This window comes from Macrotis lagotis, chromosome 3, assembly GCF_037893015.1.
Source record: "Macrotis lagotis isolate mMagLag1 chromosome 3, bilby.v1.9.chrom.fasta, whole genome shotgun sequence".
NCBI lineage: Eukaryota > Metazoa > Chordata > Mammalia > Peramelemorphia > Peramelidae > Macrotis > Macrotis lagotis.
Window position 1 is genome coordinate 114,607,947 of NC_133660.1, and position 17,876 is coordinate 114,625,822.

Genomic DNA, 17,876 nt, shown 5'->3' on the forward strand with positions numbered 1-17,876 from the left:
TTTCATGTATTATATTTTTTCCCTCTTGTGATTTTTTTTTCTTTTTTGTTCTCATTCTTCTTTCACAACATGATTACTATGTAAATGTGTTTAACCTAGTTATACATGTATATGAGGAAGGTAAGGGAGAGAGGGAGAAAAGATGCAAAATTCAAAAACTTTACTAAGAAATGAATATGTTATCTTTGCAGTGTTAGAAAAATAAATAATTTTTTTTTAAAATGTAGAGTCAGAGAGAGAGAGAGAGGGAGAGAGACAGACAGACAGACAGACAGACAGACAGAAAGGGAAAGAGGGAGGAAAAGGGAGAGAGAGAGAGAAGAGGGAAGAGGTGGAAACAGTCAGTCAGCCTAAAGCAGTGAGAGATTAAGAGACATGCCCAGAGGTGCACACCTCAATATATTTCAGAAATAGAATTTAAACTCATTTTCTTGATTCTGAGGTCAGCTTCTATCCACTACACCACACTTCCTGTCATCTTTCCATAGTAAATATTTAATAAATGCTCACATCATGCAATGAAAAAAAAAGTGACACAGGAGAAAGCTGAATTTGAAGATAAAATATGGTGTAAAAATGGAGTCAATAGAAAAAAAGGGAAATGTAATGGGAGAAAGAAAAAGGAGAGGGGGGGAATAGGCCAAGATATTTCATATAATAAGATTTTTCTTTATTATAATGAGCTATTTAAATGATATGGAATGGGGGAAGGCAAGGGGGAACAAGGGAATCTTCGCCCTTATCAGAGGTGGCTAGGAGAGGAAACAGCATATATACTCAATGGGGTATAGGCATTTGGAGTAAGAAGGGGGAGCGGGGGACAGGGGGAAGGAGGGGATGTAAGTGATGGAGGAGAGGATGGACCATGGGGGGGTGGTCAGATATAACACATTTTCTTTTTCTTTTTTTACTTATTGCAAGGGGCTGGGATTGGAAGGCCTGTCCGGGACCACAGGGCCAGGTGGATTCTGGGCCTAAGAGGTGGTATGGGGGCTCGGGGCCTCTTGGCCCCAGGGCCAGGGATCTGTCTGCTGCCACTCAGCTACCCTACAGCAGAGTCAGAGTGAAAGGAGAGAGAAAATATAGTACATGGTAGTGGAGAAATACGAAAGGAGGGCATTGCGATCAGCAATGGCAACGGTGGAAAAATATGGAAGTAACTTTTGTGATGGACTTATCATAAAGAATGTGATCCACTCACGACAGAGTTGTTGGTGTTGGAACAAAGACTCAAGCACATCTTTTATTATTATTATTTTTTTTTTGGGGGGGGTGCAGGGCAAATGGGGCTGGGTGACCTGCCGGGGACCACCATAGCAGGGTGATCCTTGGGTGTCTGAGGCCAGATTTGGACCTGAGTGCTCCTGGCTCAAGGGCCAATGCTCTGTCCGCCACCCAGCCACCCCTACTATTATTACTATTTTATTTTATTTTGGGTCTTTTTTTCTTTTTCTTTTTGGTTTTTGCAGGGCAGTGGGGTTCGGGTGGCTTGCATATCACACGGCTGGGTGATTGCTGGGTGATTGTTGGGTGTACGGGGCCGGATGTGGGCTTGGGTGCTTGTGGCTTCAGGGCTGGTGCTCCGTCCATTGCTCCACCTGGCCATACCTACAATTATTACTATTATTTTTTTAATTTTAATTTTTTTCTTTCCCCTTTACTTTATTGCTGAAGCAAGTCTATATTTATGGGGGAAGGGGTATCTCGTTCACTCTTAAACAAGAATATTTTACTAATGTAAAAATAATTAATTGTACAAAATGAAAATAAATATTAAATTAAAAAAACAGATTAAACAAAAAAAGAAAAAGAAAAAAGTGAATATTCAGCACATGACTAATACATTTGTTGTTTAAAGCTCTCTCAGGCAAGATGCTAAAGATGCTCTTTTTTCAGCACCATCAACAACAGCAACAGTCAATAGATACCCTCTAGATGAGACAGACCACATTAAGACTTCTATGGTACATTTGCAGCTATGTGGCGCAGTGGATAAAGCACTGCAGGAGAAAGGAAGCTCGAATCCAGCCTCGACCACTTGTCACTTACTAGCTGTGTGACCTTGGACAAGTCACTTAATCCTGATTGTCTCACATTCAGGTCTCTCTCCAGTCATCCTGATTCATATCTGGCCACTGGACTTAGATGAATCTGGGGGAGAAAGTGAGATTGGTGACTTAGCACAGCAACCTCTCATTCAAATCTAGTTCATAGGCTTGTCATGGCATCACCTCCCTGATGTCATCATAGTCTTCTTACAGAATGAAGGACAAACATCATCTATGATACACTTAATTCAATTTGCCAATCATTTATTAAGCACCTATTGTTTGAGAAGTGAGAGGCAGATGTGAAATAGTAGATAGAGAGCTTCTTTTGGGTTATCAGACTGACACTGGGCAAGGCCATTCATCTCTCTGTACTCCAGATTCTTTTCTCAAACTTATAACAGCCCACTGTACATTGGGATTTGGGTTGCCTGCATTTCTTCCTTGAAAAGAATAAAGAATTAAACTATCTTCATCTTCCAAGGAAGAAAAAATAGAAGAAAACTTATAAAGAAAAAAAATGACAACTCAAAATTATTAGATTTTTGAAATGGCAAGCCTAGAATGTAAAATGAGTCCACATATTCGGGAATACTTTTGAAGGATATGAAATTTCACTGATATAGGAACTTCATTCAAGGGTATAGATTGCATTACACCATCCACAAGTTCTCTGATGGTCTCCTCTCTGGCTCTCTGGCTCTGTCTCTCCTCTGTTTCTATCTCCCGTCCTCCACCTCTGGCTCCCTCTGCCTCTGTCTTGTCTCCTCCTTTGTTTAGCTCATCTTTTGTCTATCTCCTCTCTCTCTCTCTGTCTGTCTGTCTGAATTTACTCTCTGTGTCGGTGTCTGTCTATCTGTCCATTTCTCTGACTCTCTCCCTCTCCCCCCTTTCCCCCTCTGATCATCCTCCCTCTCTATCTACCATTCCCTCAGTCTCTATCTCCTGTCTCATATTTCCCTCTTTCTCCCCTCTTTTCCACCTCTTCTCTCTTCTCTCTCTCTCTCCCTTTTCCTCCCTCTTTCCCTTTCTCTCTCTCTCTCTCTCTCTCTCTCTCTCTCTCTGACTCTATGTCTCTCTGCCTGTCATAGTAATCACTAAGTTGTAACTTTAACATTGAAGTAAGAATTGCCAGTAGATGGCGCTATTCCTCAAGTTACCCAGGGAAAAATTACAACAATAACATAAATGGAATCTAATTTAGAGCCACAGGACTTCAGTGCCAGAAGAAACCTTGAGTTTCAAATGAATCTCTCTATGACCCAACTCCTTCGTTTCATAGAAGACTGAGACCCACATGGAGGATAGATCAGGTTCAAAGTCACAGCTTTAAAACTAATGCAAGTAATTTCAGAATAAAAGGGGAGGGGTGGTATAGAACCTACATTTTTAAAGAAAGAAAATATTCACTTCTGTGACTCTATCAGATACATTGGGGCACCATGAAAAACCCAGAGCAGAGAGTAGCAGGGTATGCATATGTGTAAACATATGTTAATATACATGCAAATATAATTGCACACATTGAAATACATCAGGCTAATGCTAGCTTCTTGTTTGTAGGGCTGGTTCAATAAAAATATTCATCATTATTATTACCCCTACTTCACAGGGAGTAACAATAGAGGAAACTGAGGTTCAAAGAAATGGAGTGACTTATCCACTGTCACACAGCTAGTAAAGATCAGAGACAGGAGTTGAAGCCACGTTGAACTCTACCCCTGATATCTTCTGGTCCCTGTTGACCAAAAGTGGCCAGATGCTAAAGAAGCGAGTAAATTGTGTTAACCCAAGGAATAAGCTACCAGCTCTTTCCTGGTCAGCAAATACTTGGTACCACAGGCTGTTCTCTAAAGTCCTAAGGTACAGATGAGTTGATGATTAATTTTTGTGAAGGGAGTTTCTCCACTGGAATTTTCTTATATTGATAAAAGAGTGGCTGGATTTGAGGTTGGCAATCTGGATTCAAATTCTTTCTTAGCCACTCACTGCCAGGATGTTCTGTGACATTGTTACCACAATGCCACAGTACGGTATCTGAATACTGTAATATTGTAAAACAGTGCTGTAATGTATACAGGGCGTCATGAGTATTCTGGTCATTTGAGACTGAGCTGGGTTTCTCATGATGCTACTAACTTTCTGGTTTTCTGTTTCCCTCTGAAGACAATGCCTTATAATGCCTGAAACAGGGTAGATATGCAATTGATTTATTGTGATACTGGAATAGGAATGTGTTGGTATATAATCTTTTCTCCAGGAAAAAAATGTACTTATGACACACTTTAAAGTTTAATCTGAATTATTTTCTCAAGTCTGGCAAATCAACAGAACAATAAATCAAACCTTGATTTATCTGTAGTTTTTGCTGATTTCCAATATATAAAATGCTCACACTGAAAACTTAACAATCAGCTCTCAGAAATTGGTTTGAGCTGGTTCCAGAACATTCCTACCTAAGACCTAAAAGAACACAAATCAATAGAAGTGGCAGGGATAAAGTTCAAGATGTTTCATCTTTTCAACATAGTGATCAAATATTCCTGTTTTTCTCCCTCCACATTCCCTTCCCCCAGGGCCCAACTATTTACTGCAAGCAACCAGGCTTCTTGCTTTTTCAAAGTCAATCTCATTTATAGACACAACTCCATTTCAGGTCTTGCTTTCAAGTCTTTCACACATCCTGATAGATGTTCCTTTGTTAACATAAAGAAAGAAATCACAAAAATTAAGCAACTGGAAGCCAGCATGAAAAATAGCTCCTGCTATTGGCATGAGGCATATAACTTGTGCTCTCACATACATCCTTGTCATAGCAAACAGGAGATTGCTTGGATCTCCCCAGAGACATGATAGAATCCTCAGTTTCAGAGACTTGAGTTAAAGTGATCAGAGGCTACAGAACTAAGCAAATCATTTTAACCCAAGGAATCAGCCTCCAATACTTTCCTGGTGTTAGCAAAGACTGGACTGCTTGTAAAGATGCTTTACCTACAGAATCCAGATAAAGGGACAATAGGGGAAAATACCTTCACAAAAACACAACACTCAATATTATGGTTTTGAAGAGGATGGGGGGGTCTGCATTTTCCTTAGGGCCACTTTGAATTAGATTTCGCTATTACTTCCCCCAAAAAGTTATTTTCAGAAACCATTTTGTTAAGAGTTTTAAACTCCTTGGAGTCTGATCTCTAAAGCTATCTCTTGGCTTAAAACATCCTTAAGGTACTAAGTAATATTACCCTCTCATAAAAACAAGATTTCTCACACTCAATAAGAGAAGGAACCCTTATATTTAAAGAGGGCTAAGGTTAATTTGGAAAAGACAGAGTATGTCTGAACAAGAAAGTAACATCTCATCACAAGGATTTTCCTTTTCAGTGTATAAAATCATAAAATCTTAGGAAAGTACATTAGAGATCATCTCAAATAACTCCTTTCCCTTGCAGAAATCCCTTTGTAGACAACATTCCTGATGGATGATGATGCAGTCTCTACTTGAATGCTTCTAGTAGCAAGGAACTCATCATCTCAATGGTCAACATTCCAGCATTAGAATTATTCCTTATATTGTGCTAAAATCTGCTGGTCCCAGTTTCTTCTAGTCTTGCAGAAAGCTAATCAAATCCCTCTTTCTTTTGTAATGGAAAGAATCTTGGACTATGTATAGGAAGATGGACTATAATCATGATTCTGGTACTGATAACCATGGGCAAATCATTTAATTTTTCTAAGTCTCAGTTTTCCCTTTTGTAAAAGGGGGCAAATTATAGCCTCATATCTCACAGTGTTGTTATGAGGATCCAATAAGGTCTTTAATTTTTTAAAGTGATGCATGGTCTGCTATTAATTTCATATTTGCAAAAATCATGCCCATTTATCTGGGCAAAATTTCACCAATTTCTTCCCCTATTCCTCATATGGTAGGGTATCTAGTACTTTCACCATCCTAATCACCCTGCTCTGAGTGTGAAAAGGACTGCTGAGTAGGAAGAGCACTGACTTTGGAGTAAAAAGAACTGGTTTCCAAGTCCAACTTTGCTCCTTCCTACCTGTGTGACCTTAAACAAATTACCTCCTCTCTCTCCTCTCTCAACCTCATTGTCTTCAACTGAAAAATAATGAATTCATGCAATTTTAGATCATATGATACATTCCAATTTGTCCATCTCTTTTATACTATGTTCAGACCAACCAAGAGTATGGTGGTATTGCCATCTTACTTCTTTCAGATGTTATCCTTTTCTGTAAGCAACCAAAATTATGTGCATGTTTTAAATAGTCACATCACACTATTGATTCATCTTAAATTTTCAGTCAACAAAAACCTCTCAATCTTTTTCACCCAGGATTTTAATGACAAAGATTTCTCTCCCTGTGTAGAGTTTTCTCTCCCCTAATCAAGTTCATTTTCTTAAATTTGGTTCATCACTGAAGCAAAGTCATTTTGGGTCCTGATTCTGTCGCCCAATATATTGTCTATCATTCCCTGGTCGGCAAAGTCTAGGTGCTTTATATAAATAAGCTTGTAATAATGCCTTACCTACAGAATCCAGGTAAAGGCGCCACAGGGGAAAAATGTCTTTATAGAGATAAACGCTCTTAAGATTATGATGTTTGAAAAGGATGGGACTATGGTTTACTAAGGGCCTCGTTGAAAATCATCTCTGTGTTCATTGAAAAATGGATAATTATGTCTTTTATGTCATCAACATTAGGAAGCAGTCAGGTAGGATAATGGACAGAGAGCTGTGTGACCCTGAGTTCTTGATGCCTCATTTTTTTTCATTTTTCCCATATATAAAATGGACATCCTAATAGCAATTTCCTTACCAGGATTATTGTAAGGATCAGATGAGATATTTGTAAAGCATTCATTCAGCACATAGTAGATTTTTAATAAAAGGTTGTTTCTTTTCTCTTCCATTCATCCAAGTCAATGATGAAAATGTTAACTGAGTCTTTTTTCCCCAATTTGACCCTCATCTATCTACTAGTTGCCACTTCAGAATGATACATATGGAAATGACTCTGGATTTGGAGTCAGAGAATTTAAGTTCTGACTCTAATGCTCACTATTTAAGTGACCTTGGAAAAGTCTCAATATTTTTTAGACTTGCTATACAACATGAGTGAGCTCTCTATAGCTGATATTCTTTCTCACTGAAGTGAAAGCTCTCTAAAAACTTCCCTGTCCTGACCCCAGGGACAGGTGGTAAAGGAAAATGACATGGGTGGGTAAATACAGTAAACTCTGAAAGAAGGAAAAGTCTAAGAAAAAGCAAATGGCTATTTTTATGCAAGTCAGACTCTACAGGAACTCCCAAGGGACTACTTGCTTTTAGTATTTGTTTCTCTGGTTCCACTGTGTTTCTCTAGTTCCACTGTGTTATGTTGTTTACAACAACATAAGCCAGCTCTGCTCTGCCTTTCAAGCTGGCACACTCTGGTAAGGCAAGCCAGATTCCAGGATGGGCAGAACACTAAACCCAGGCAGGCAAACTTCATTTCAAATCTAACAACAACCGTCTGCCTCAGTTTCCTCTTCTGTAAAATGGGAATAATAACAGTCCTTAACTCCTAGGGTTGTAGTGAGGATAAACATCATATTTATATAGTGCTTTGGAAAACTTAAAAACACATATAAATAGTAGTTATCATTGTTATTATTATTATTATTAAGCTCAGATGTTGTAAAAGCTAAAATATAGCATATGATGAGTTGGGTAAGTATGTAGAGGCTAAATCTTCAAGAAGACTGAAATTATTTTGTTTTGACAATCTATGGCAGAGATTCTTCACTTTTTTTATTTTGAGGGTATAGTTTGGTGAAGCCTCTCGGAACCTCTTCTCAGACTAATTTACTTAAATAAATAAAAAAAGTATTGCAAAGGAAACCAATTATATTGAAATAATATTGTTGTTGTTAATTATAATAGCAATAGCATTTATTTAGATATGCTAGGCCGAGCCCTGACAGAAGCTCCTCAAATTAGAAACATTAAAGCTGGTGAATACAAGAGAACACTCTCTCCCTCCTCCCTAGATAATCCTACGGAAAACATAGACTTGGAAAATAGTAGACATGCAGGAGCGCTTGGTCTGGGTTTGCAAGATGAACACAGTGTAGGGTTTTAGATGACTGACTCCAAAAAAATTTGCCCACATGAATATTTTATAAAACCCCAAATGCTTCGAAGTGCAAAGAATCCACTACTTGAGTCTTTTTTTTTTTTATACTGAATTTATTTGGCCAATGAAGTCCCATGGTCTCCTTTGCTGGCTCTGGATCCATGTCTGGCCTTGCACAATGGTAAGATGTGTTCCATCAAGTTTAGATTTCCATTCAGATCTCAGGTCAGATGGTAAATTTTATACTACAGAATCATAGGTTAAGAGTTAAAAGAGATTTCAGATATCATCTAATCTAACTCACCTATTTTACAGATGAGGAACTAAGGCCTAAAGAGTCTTAAGTAACTTACTTAAGATCATACAGGTATCAGGTTTGGAAATCAAACTCAGGACTTCTATACCACAGCCACTGTTCTTTTCTCTCCTTCATGCTGCCTCTAAGTTTTGGATTTATACAAATATTTTATATTATTGCATTTATTTCTTTTATTTTTATTTTATATTATATAAGAAATTTTAAAACACATTCCATATTTAGTTATATACTTATGTTTATACTATATAAAATTATATTTGGATATTTTATATGTATATTATATTATACTTATATGTATATGTTATTTATATTAATTTGGATAATTTATTTAGATAAACCATGACTCAGATGCTAATAAGCACTTTGCAGTTGGAGTAGATTTCCTCTGAGCTCCCTTTTAGCTCTAAATCTATCATCCTTCACTTAAGAGATGAAAAAAAAAAGACTAGAGAGATCACGTGATAAGCTTATAGTTGCATTGGCCTGTGACACAGCTGGCATTGAAGCCCATGCCTTTGATCCCAAATCCAACTGCTCTCTCTTCTGTAACATGCTATAACTAGAATGTCATCTTCAAGATGGGAAATTAAAAAAATGAATAAATATGTATTTTTGCACAATACTTAAAATAATCATTTAATAAATGTAAGCCTACTCCCATGCAGTTTCCAAAAGGACAGCTCTGGGATGCTGATTGTTGAGAAAGTTGAGAGATGTGACTTCTGATTGACTAAGAACCTCTTGAATACAAGATGCTATGTAATTTTGGAAAGACTTCAGAAGAGAGATCAAGAGGGGACTGCAAACTTATGATGATAGATAAGATATCCCTCTGTAGCTAGAGACATGTAGGGAAACTAATCCTTATATCCTTAACTATTAGTGCATGCTTTCCCAGGCTTTCCCAGAAAGCTCATTGTCTCCTTGGTCACACTGAGGGTTTATCTCACTCCCAGTTAAAGAGCTCTTAATGTTGTTGTTGTTCTTGTTGTTTTTACAAGTGCTAAGACATTTTATTTTTGTAACATTTTATTTTCCCCTCAAATTTTACTTAAGAACAATTTTTAGTATTCATTATTTTTAAAGTTTTGAGTGCTAAACTCCCTCCCTGAGATAGTAAAAAATCTGGTATAGGTCATACATGAAGAATCATGTTAAACATTTAATTTCTAATATAGTAAATATCAGTATATATATATATATATAGAGAGAGAGAGAGATATGGATATAGATAGATAGATAGATAGATAGATAGATAGATAGATAGATAGATGATAGATATCTTTTTTAAAGGTTTTTGCAAGGCAAATGGGGTTAAGTGGTCTGCCCAAGGCCACACAGCTAGGTAATTATTAAGCGTCTGAGGATGGATTTGAATTCAGGTACTCCTGACTCCAGGGCCGGTACTCTTTCCATTGCACCACCTAGCCGCCCCATATGTATTTAATTTCTAATATAGTATATATATATATATATATATATATATATATATATATAAATATATATATATGTGTGTGTGTGTGTGTGTGTGTGTATACATATACATATACATATATACATATATATATATATATATGTATATACGAAACTGTGGGGAAGGGGTCAATAATTTTAAGAGTCTAAAGGAAACCAAAAAGTTTGAGAACTCATGGACCCCTTGAAAAGATATTGGGGAACCCATAGATTCTCCCAAACACTGAGAACCGCTGGCAGGATGTTATTGCCAACAGCAGTACTTTTAGCAGAGCTTCCAGAAATAGTGGCACTTACCCTACCCATCCAACTACCTTCCTTTTTTTTTGATGAAAAAAATGGGAACCATCAGGAGGTCTGTCTAACTGTGTGGTGAGCTTGAAACCTCAGAAATAAGGTCATGGTCAACCAGCAAGCCTCTCTGGAAAAAACTCCACTGGTTTACTCCCCACAAACTAGATTATATAAGTTGGTTAGAAATGAAGTCAGATGGTTTCCCATCTGTGCTAGTGGTGGCAGGAAAGAGGGTAAGGTAATGCCTAAAGAAGAGGGAGGCAAATCTCTTCCCCCCTAATTTTGATGAGAGGAGGGAAAGGAACAATTAAGTTACTGACACAGAAAGTTTCTCCTGATATATTCATAGCAATACACCCACTTCTTATCACTTTTTAATATTTGCAAAGTGTTCTGAGTCTCACTGATATAACTTGCCAAGCAGGGGTCATTGCTTCACCAAAAGAGCAGGATGGCACGGACCTTTACATGATGTTGGCCAGCAAAGAGACAGGGCTCTTGACCAGAGATAGGCAGGCAGTTGAGGACTTGAAATCAAAAGGGAGTAAATGCGTCCTTGGAAAGGCAACAACTTCTGGTTCATTTTCTCTTCTGCATGTGCCCTCAACCCCTGGCTGAGATGCCAGCTCACTATCTCAGTATCAATATCTTTTTTCCAAAGGGAGAAGACTTCTGGAAGCCCCTAAGATGAATATTGCCACATCATGGCTGTGTTCCAGGAATAGAAAAGTACCTGTCCTCAAAAACCAGACAAAACCCCAGGAATGAACCCAGACCTAGAGATGTAATAGGATAAGAACCAGAACTAGAACTGAAAGGGACCTTAGTAGTCAAGCTAGTTCACCCCTCTCATTTTACAAGAGAGAAACTGAGGCAACAATGTGGTTTAGTGACTTGCCCAAGGTCACATAGGAAGTTTATATCAGGAATGGGATCTGAACAGAGGTTAAATTTCTAAAGGCAGGGGCTCATTTCAGTGAATCATCAAATAGTCAGGACAATCAGGGTGTATTGGAGATTTGCCATGGCACCTTACCTTTCCAATACATTTCTTCTGTGCAGATTTAACATAGCTTTGATATATTCCTAGATGCTTCAAATTGTATTTCAAAATGGAGCTGATGTATCAGCTCCCTAGAACATTACCAGGTCACAATACATTAGATACAACAGGCCCCTGACTAGTACCAGATGAAATATTGAAAAATGAGTCCTTATGAAAATGGCAGGAACTAATCCTATGGGCAAAGGAATAGAGTCTGCGAAATTATTCTTCAAATCAATCCACTGTTTATTATTATTTGCCTATTAAAAGCAGGGTATTATGCCAATCCTTGGAGATATAACAAAAATGAAACAATGCCTGCCCTCATGGTGCTTTCATTCTCCTATAAAAACCTGTACTTTTTGGTCAATAAAACTCATTTATATTAAAAAAGAAACCCTATAAATCAAACAACATTCTGGTAGCCTTCCATTTTCTCTTTTTTCCTCTCCCAATCTCATCCTAAAATAGGAAGAAGAATGGAATTATGTAACCATTTGGATCTTTGCCCACTGTTACCAAGAGCAAACTTCATTAATATTTGAGGTTCTCTTTCCCATTTACTAAAGAAATGATGCCTATAAAAATAAAACCAGGGAGGCTAGGTGGCGTGGTGGATAGAGCACCAGCCTTGGAGTCAGGAATACCTGGGTTCAAATCTGACCTCAGACACTTAATAATTACCTAGCCGTGTGGCCTTGGGCAAGCCACTTAACCCCATTGCCTTGAAAAAAAATCTTAAAAAAAATAAAACCATAATTCCTTAGGTTCAATCATTCAATAAGCATTTATTAACAGAGAAAAAGGGGCAGCTAGGTAGTACAGTAGATGGAGCACAACCCGGGAGTCAGGAGTACCTGAGTTCAAATCCAGCCTCAGACACTTAATAATTACCTAGCTGTGTGGTCTTGGGCAAGGCACATAACCCCATTACCTTGAAAAAAAAATTGTCTAAGTAAGAAGTACTGAGGGCCTTGTCTAGGGTGGTGGCTGTGTTGGCACAGTACTTGAGGCCCTATCCCACCCAATCCCAACCTACCTTTCCAGTTTTATCTCCTATTGCTCCCCAACACACACCCTCTTCTTTAGACCTCATCGTCTAAAACAAGCCTTAAACTTTCTCTGCTCATTCTCTTCCAGTGGGGTCTTAGGAAATAGAACCTAAAAACTAAATGATATAGAAGCTCCATCTGTGAATTGCCTTCATGGCTTCATGTGTATGTTTTCTGAATACACTTAGGAAATTCCAAATCTGCCACTTTCTACCTCTGTGACCTTCTCTTATTCATCAGAAAAATGAGGAGGCTGTTCTACCTTTAAATCCTAAGTCAGTTCAATCATTCTGAGGTTCAGGCAAGTCTGTAAGTTCATCTATCAAGTGGTTGACAATGGGCTGCCATTTTCTTTGGTGGAGGCTATTCCCTCATAAATTGTAGTCATAGAATAACAGGATCATTTAGACTTTAAAGTCTTTTCTTAAGTATATGGGGTATTCAGGGAGGAATAGTAACTTTCAGGAGAGGACTTGCTGAGCCCTTTTCAGGGTTGCTCATCCACCTTTGTGGTCCACCTTCATCCAACTTTCACCTGTGGCTTCAAGAAGCTGCAGCAATGCAGAAAAACTATCTCAGCAGATGAGCTAAATCAAGTTGAAGGCAACCAACAGCGAGGCAGAGGAATGTCTTCCCCAAGCCTATGAAGACTTCTCCCAGCAGAATAGGGCAATGAGAAGAGTTTGTTTCAGTGATCACAAAGGCAGCTGAAGCAGGTGCTAAGAAATGCTGAGAGTTCAGTCAAACCTCCAAGATGCTGAGGTCATTCACTGGGCCATCACCAGTCATTCTGGTTTTCATCTTGCCAATGGAGTTCAATGACTCAAGAGAGCAGGAGGCTGATGACTTTGTGTAATTCTACCTCACGAAATCCAATTCACACATACAAATAATTACCCAATGATGGTACTGGTCCCTTTGAAAATGAAGGATGAACAGCAAGGTCCCTTCCAGCTCTCTCTAATTCAATCTGCTCATTTTAAAGAGACTAAGGAGGTTATATGATTAATGACAAGACCTCACAAGTACTAATTGAGAGACGCAGGATTTGAACCCAGGTTTTCTGCCTCTAGATCCATAATTTTTCTCACTGTACCATACTGCCTCTTAGATCTTTGATGTATTAATGTATTGATTTTAACATTACATATGTCACCTTGGATAAGTCTCTTTACTTCTTATCTAGATGAGTAGGCTGTACTAATTCATCTCTAAGCATTCTATGAATCTTGTTCATTTTGAAAGCTTCCTGATTCTATAGTTTGCTCATTTTTTAATTCAAGAGCAAGTGCACTGGAAGCTTTTGCAGTGACCAGGCTACTTTACTTACTCCCATTAAAAAGTAGAAGGGAATTATTAGATGCCTACCTTGGCTTCATCTTCCTCCAGCTGAGATCTGTTGTGCAGAACTTCCTTGGGTAGAAGAATCCCTCTAGGAAAGAGAGACTGATGCTTTGTGTCAGTTCCTACTTCCTCCTTCTGTCAGCTGCCAGTGTCGATTATTATCTATCCCAGCTGTTTTCTCTAGATAACAGCATCAGGAGAGACAGCAGGCTTAATCATGATTAATGATGGATACAGTTGAGTTATTCCCAAGTCCTTCACTATGCCGTGCTAGGGAAATTCAACTGGCTCCTGGTCCCAAGGACTCTGAGGAGGGTGTCAAGAAAGTCTCAGTGTCTTTGCCCTTGGATCAAATGGAAAAGTAATCCTAGGAAGGAAAAGTGAGAAGGTGAGGTGGGGTGGGGGGAGACTACCAGGACAGAATGTGGCAAATCCAGTCAGTTTAGATCAATTAATCAATAAACATTTATTGTTGTTCAATTGTTTGAATCATAGCTGACTCTTCATGACCTCTTTTGGGGTTTTCTTGGCATTTCCTTCCCAGATCAATTTACAGTGGAGGAAATAGAGGCAAAAAGAACTAAGTGACTTGCTCAATGTCACTCAGCTAGTAAGGGTCTGGAGTCAGTTCTGAAATCAGGAAGAGGAGTCTTCTGACTTCAGAGCCAGCACTCTATCTATCCACTGTCCCACCTAACCATCACAAAATACTTATTAAGAGGCTCCTGTTTGCCAGGCACCTGCTAAACACTGGATTTTTATTCATGTGTTATTGGGCTTTGCTGAAATACTTTAATTTTTAAAAAATTATTCCTAAATGAGATGACTAATTGGGGAGGGGAGAAAGAAGAAATGTATTTCTGAATATACAGATGAAATGAAATACAAATGCATAAAAGAAAAAATCAATAAAATTTTTAAAAAGATTACATAGAAAGGCAATCATACTGTAATACTGGAAATACTCAAGTGTCCTAACTTTCAAATAAGAAAGAGAAGGAAATCTATAAACCATAGGCCAATAGGCTTGATTTTCATTTCTGGAGAAATTCTAGAACTTATAATTAAATAGAATGATATCAAGAAAAGGAAGCCGTGATCACAAAGAGCCAGCATGACTTCAACAAAAACAGGTCATGCCAGACTAACCAAATTTCATTTGGAAAATGAGGAAAGTACTGCAAGTGCAGCTTATCTAGATCTGATTTGATAAAGTCTCTTATGAAATTTATATGAAAAAGAGGGAGCTGTGAGCTAGATAATAATCTAATTGCTTAATTTCAGACCTGGTTAAATGAGACTAGACCCACAGTTTACTCATCTGTAAAATGACTGGATCTAAAGTATAGTTATTAATGGTTTGACATCACTTTGGCCCTTTATTGTTTGATATTTTCATCTATGACTTTAATAAAGTCATACACAACATGGTTATTAAATCTGCCAGTTACACAGAGTGAGGAAGGATAGCTGACAAATGGATAAGGTAGGAAGAATCCAGAAAGATTTTGACAGGCTATATTTCTAGGAAGAATAAAATAAGATGAAATTTAATAAGAATAAATGCAAAGTCTACAGCTGAGTTTAAAAACTTAATGTAACAAATATAATAACAATTGCTAGAACTCAAAAGTGTGTTGTTAAATATTTAGCAACCAGCTTTCTGGGCAGGAGAAATATACACTGGGCATACATTTAAGCACTATTAACACTTTCTCTATTACTGTCTTAAGTCTAAACAATCAACAGAAAAAATAATCAAGTGCTGATTTTAGCTTTTGCTTATTTCTGAGGTGCAAATGTTCACACTGAAAATTTAACAATCAGATATTTCAAGTTAGCTCCCAGAACTTTATCTATTTGAGAAATTCTTACTTCCTGAAGACAGTTAGCATCTGTGTTTAAGTATTGGTTCAATTGTTAACAGTTGTGTTTGACTCTTTGTGCCTCCTTTTGGTAGTTTTCTTGACCAAAGAAACTGGAGTGGTTTGCCATTTCCTTCTCTAAGTCACTTTACAGGCAAGGTTAGGTGACTTGCCCAGGGTCACACAGTTAATAAGCATCTTTAAGTACTGGGGACAGTAGTGAAATAAATTGAAGTATACAGTAATCTTGAGGACCAACTGGCCAAAAATTCATATATAGATTCCACCTTGAACCTCAATTCTGTATTTTCCTTCTGTTTTTCCAGTCTCTAATTTTCTCAAATCATAGTAGAAGACCTAATGATCTTTCTTAAATACACTGTAAAATCATTTTTGGTTTTCTTCTCTGTTTTGATTCTATTTGCAAATAAATTTTGATTTGCAAATTTAATTCAGGTTAGAGTTATCTACCTGAGTTCAAATCTGATTTCAGATAGATGACCCTGGGCAAGTCACTTAACCTTGTTTGCCTTATTTTCCCTATCTGTAAAAGGAGCTGTAGAAGGAAATGACAAATCACTCCAATATCTCTTCCAAATAAAATCCCAAAATGTGGTCAAGAAGGCCAGACATAACTGAGAAACAACTGCACAACAATTACTGCTTATGGAAACTGGCCATTAAAGTTGGAAGAAACTTTAGAATTAGCTAATCTAGCCCCTTTAATTAACTGGCTAATCTAACCTTTCATCTGGGGAAATTGAGATCCAGAGGTAGAGCAACCTCCTTTATGGAACTTTATTTTTCAGACCTTTACATCTTAGTTTCTAAAACAACAAAAATTTAACGATTGTACATTTAGAGCTGGAGGGGATATTGAAGGTCTTCTTTTCCAATCTCCTCCTTTTTCCCCATAAAGAATACCAAGGTCCAAAGAGGTTAATTACTATACATGGTCACGCAGCTAACAAGTTACTGAATTGTAATTTGCATCCAGATTCTCTCACTCCAAATCCAATATACCATATTACCTCTCTCAAGAGTCATTAATAATATTAATTGCCCATTTCAGAGTTAGACACATATGACCTTTATCAGAATTGTTTTAAAATTATGATCTAGGGGCAGCTAGGTGGCGTAGTGGATAAAGCACCAGCCCTGGAGTCAGGAGTACCTGGGTTCAAATCCAGTCTCAGACACTTAATAATTACCTAGGCTGTGTGGCCTTGGGCAAGCCATTTAACCCCATTTGCCTTGCAAAAACCTAAAATTATGATCTAGCCAAAATTGAGACAAACATGTGTATATACATACATACATATTGTGCAAATATTATATATTGGACATATATCATATATATATATAGCTTTCTTTTTCTGAACTTATCTTTTCTTTATCACCTTAGGAGATACAGCAGTTTTATAATTTTATTATAATTTTTACCTTTTTATATAGGAGATTCCTTCCACCAGTGCAGATCACCACCTGTTCTGCAGCACAAAGTCTTTGGGAGTTATTTGGATACCTTAAGATGATAAATCATTTTCCCAGTTTCACGGAGTCAGTATATGTCAGAGACAGAACTGGAATTCAGGTCTTTGTGATTTCAAGGCTTGCTCTCTAGCACTATCCATTATACACACTGTCTCCCATTTTATTTTAAGGATGCTTAAAAAGAAATCCTCCAAATCAACCCCACATCCACAGTTCATTCCGAGCTCTTCACTCTCACCATTGTAACAGAAGCAAGCACTGACTCAGCAATCCCAGATCAAACCTGAGTGAATTGGGAATTCACTGATCTTACTCTATTAAAGAATGTCAAAGGTCCTGGTCCCTCCTGGCCCCAGACTTACCAACAAAAACTTCTGAGTCAGCTCAGAAAGGACTCGCCTGAGATTAGCCATGAAACTGAGGAAGGAGTTCCCAGGTGGGATGGTCTGTTGCCCTTTGTTCCATTACAGAGCTTTTCCCACCAATACATTTCTATGTATTGGGGTGTGCTGAAGAAGTTGAGCATTCAACAAACAAGCTAGGCAGCTGGTCAATCATAAACTCTGAACTGGTTGAGTCAGCTGGGTGAAACGTGGTTTAATTTCACTGGTTCTGCATCAAGCCACTGGAGGAATTTTTAAAGAGAATGGTTTAAACAAATACTCAGGAAACAAAATCCTGGGTCACTTTTATTCAACTTGCTGCCAGTGGAAAGCATACTTTTTTCATCACCTTCACTCCGTGCTCCAAAGTGTGCTAAGATAAACAACTAAGATAATCAATTAGAACTGGAAAGATCTCAGAGTCCAG

General features: G+C 37.9%; 1 protein-coding gene across 4 annotated transcripts in view; it reads right to left on the reverse strand.

The window, feature by feature from the left end:
- Window positions 1-17,621, reverse strand: part of TRIM2 (tripartite motif containing 2) — a 241,770-nt gene extending 224,149 nt beyond the window's left edge. For 2 of the 4 annotated variants that reach the window (XM_074229108.1, XM_074229111.1), the window contains exons 1-2: window positions 17,429-17,621; window positions 13,732-14,074 (exon numbers count right to left, since the gene is read on the reverse strand). The gene's annotated coding sequence lies outside the window, so the exon portion shown is untranslated. The other 2 variants (XM_074229109.1, XM_074229112.1) reach the window with 2 other exon arrangements.
- Window positions 17,622-17,876: the final 255 nt, after the last annotated feature.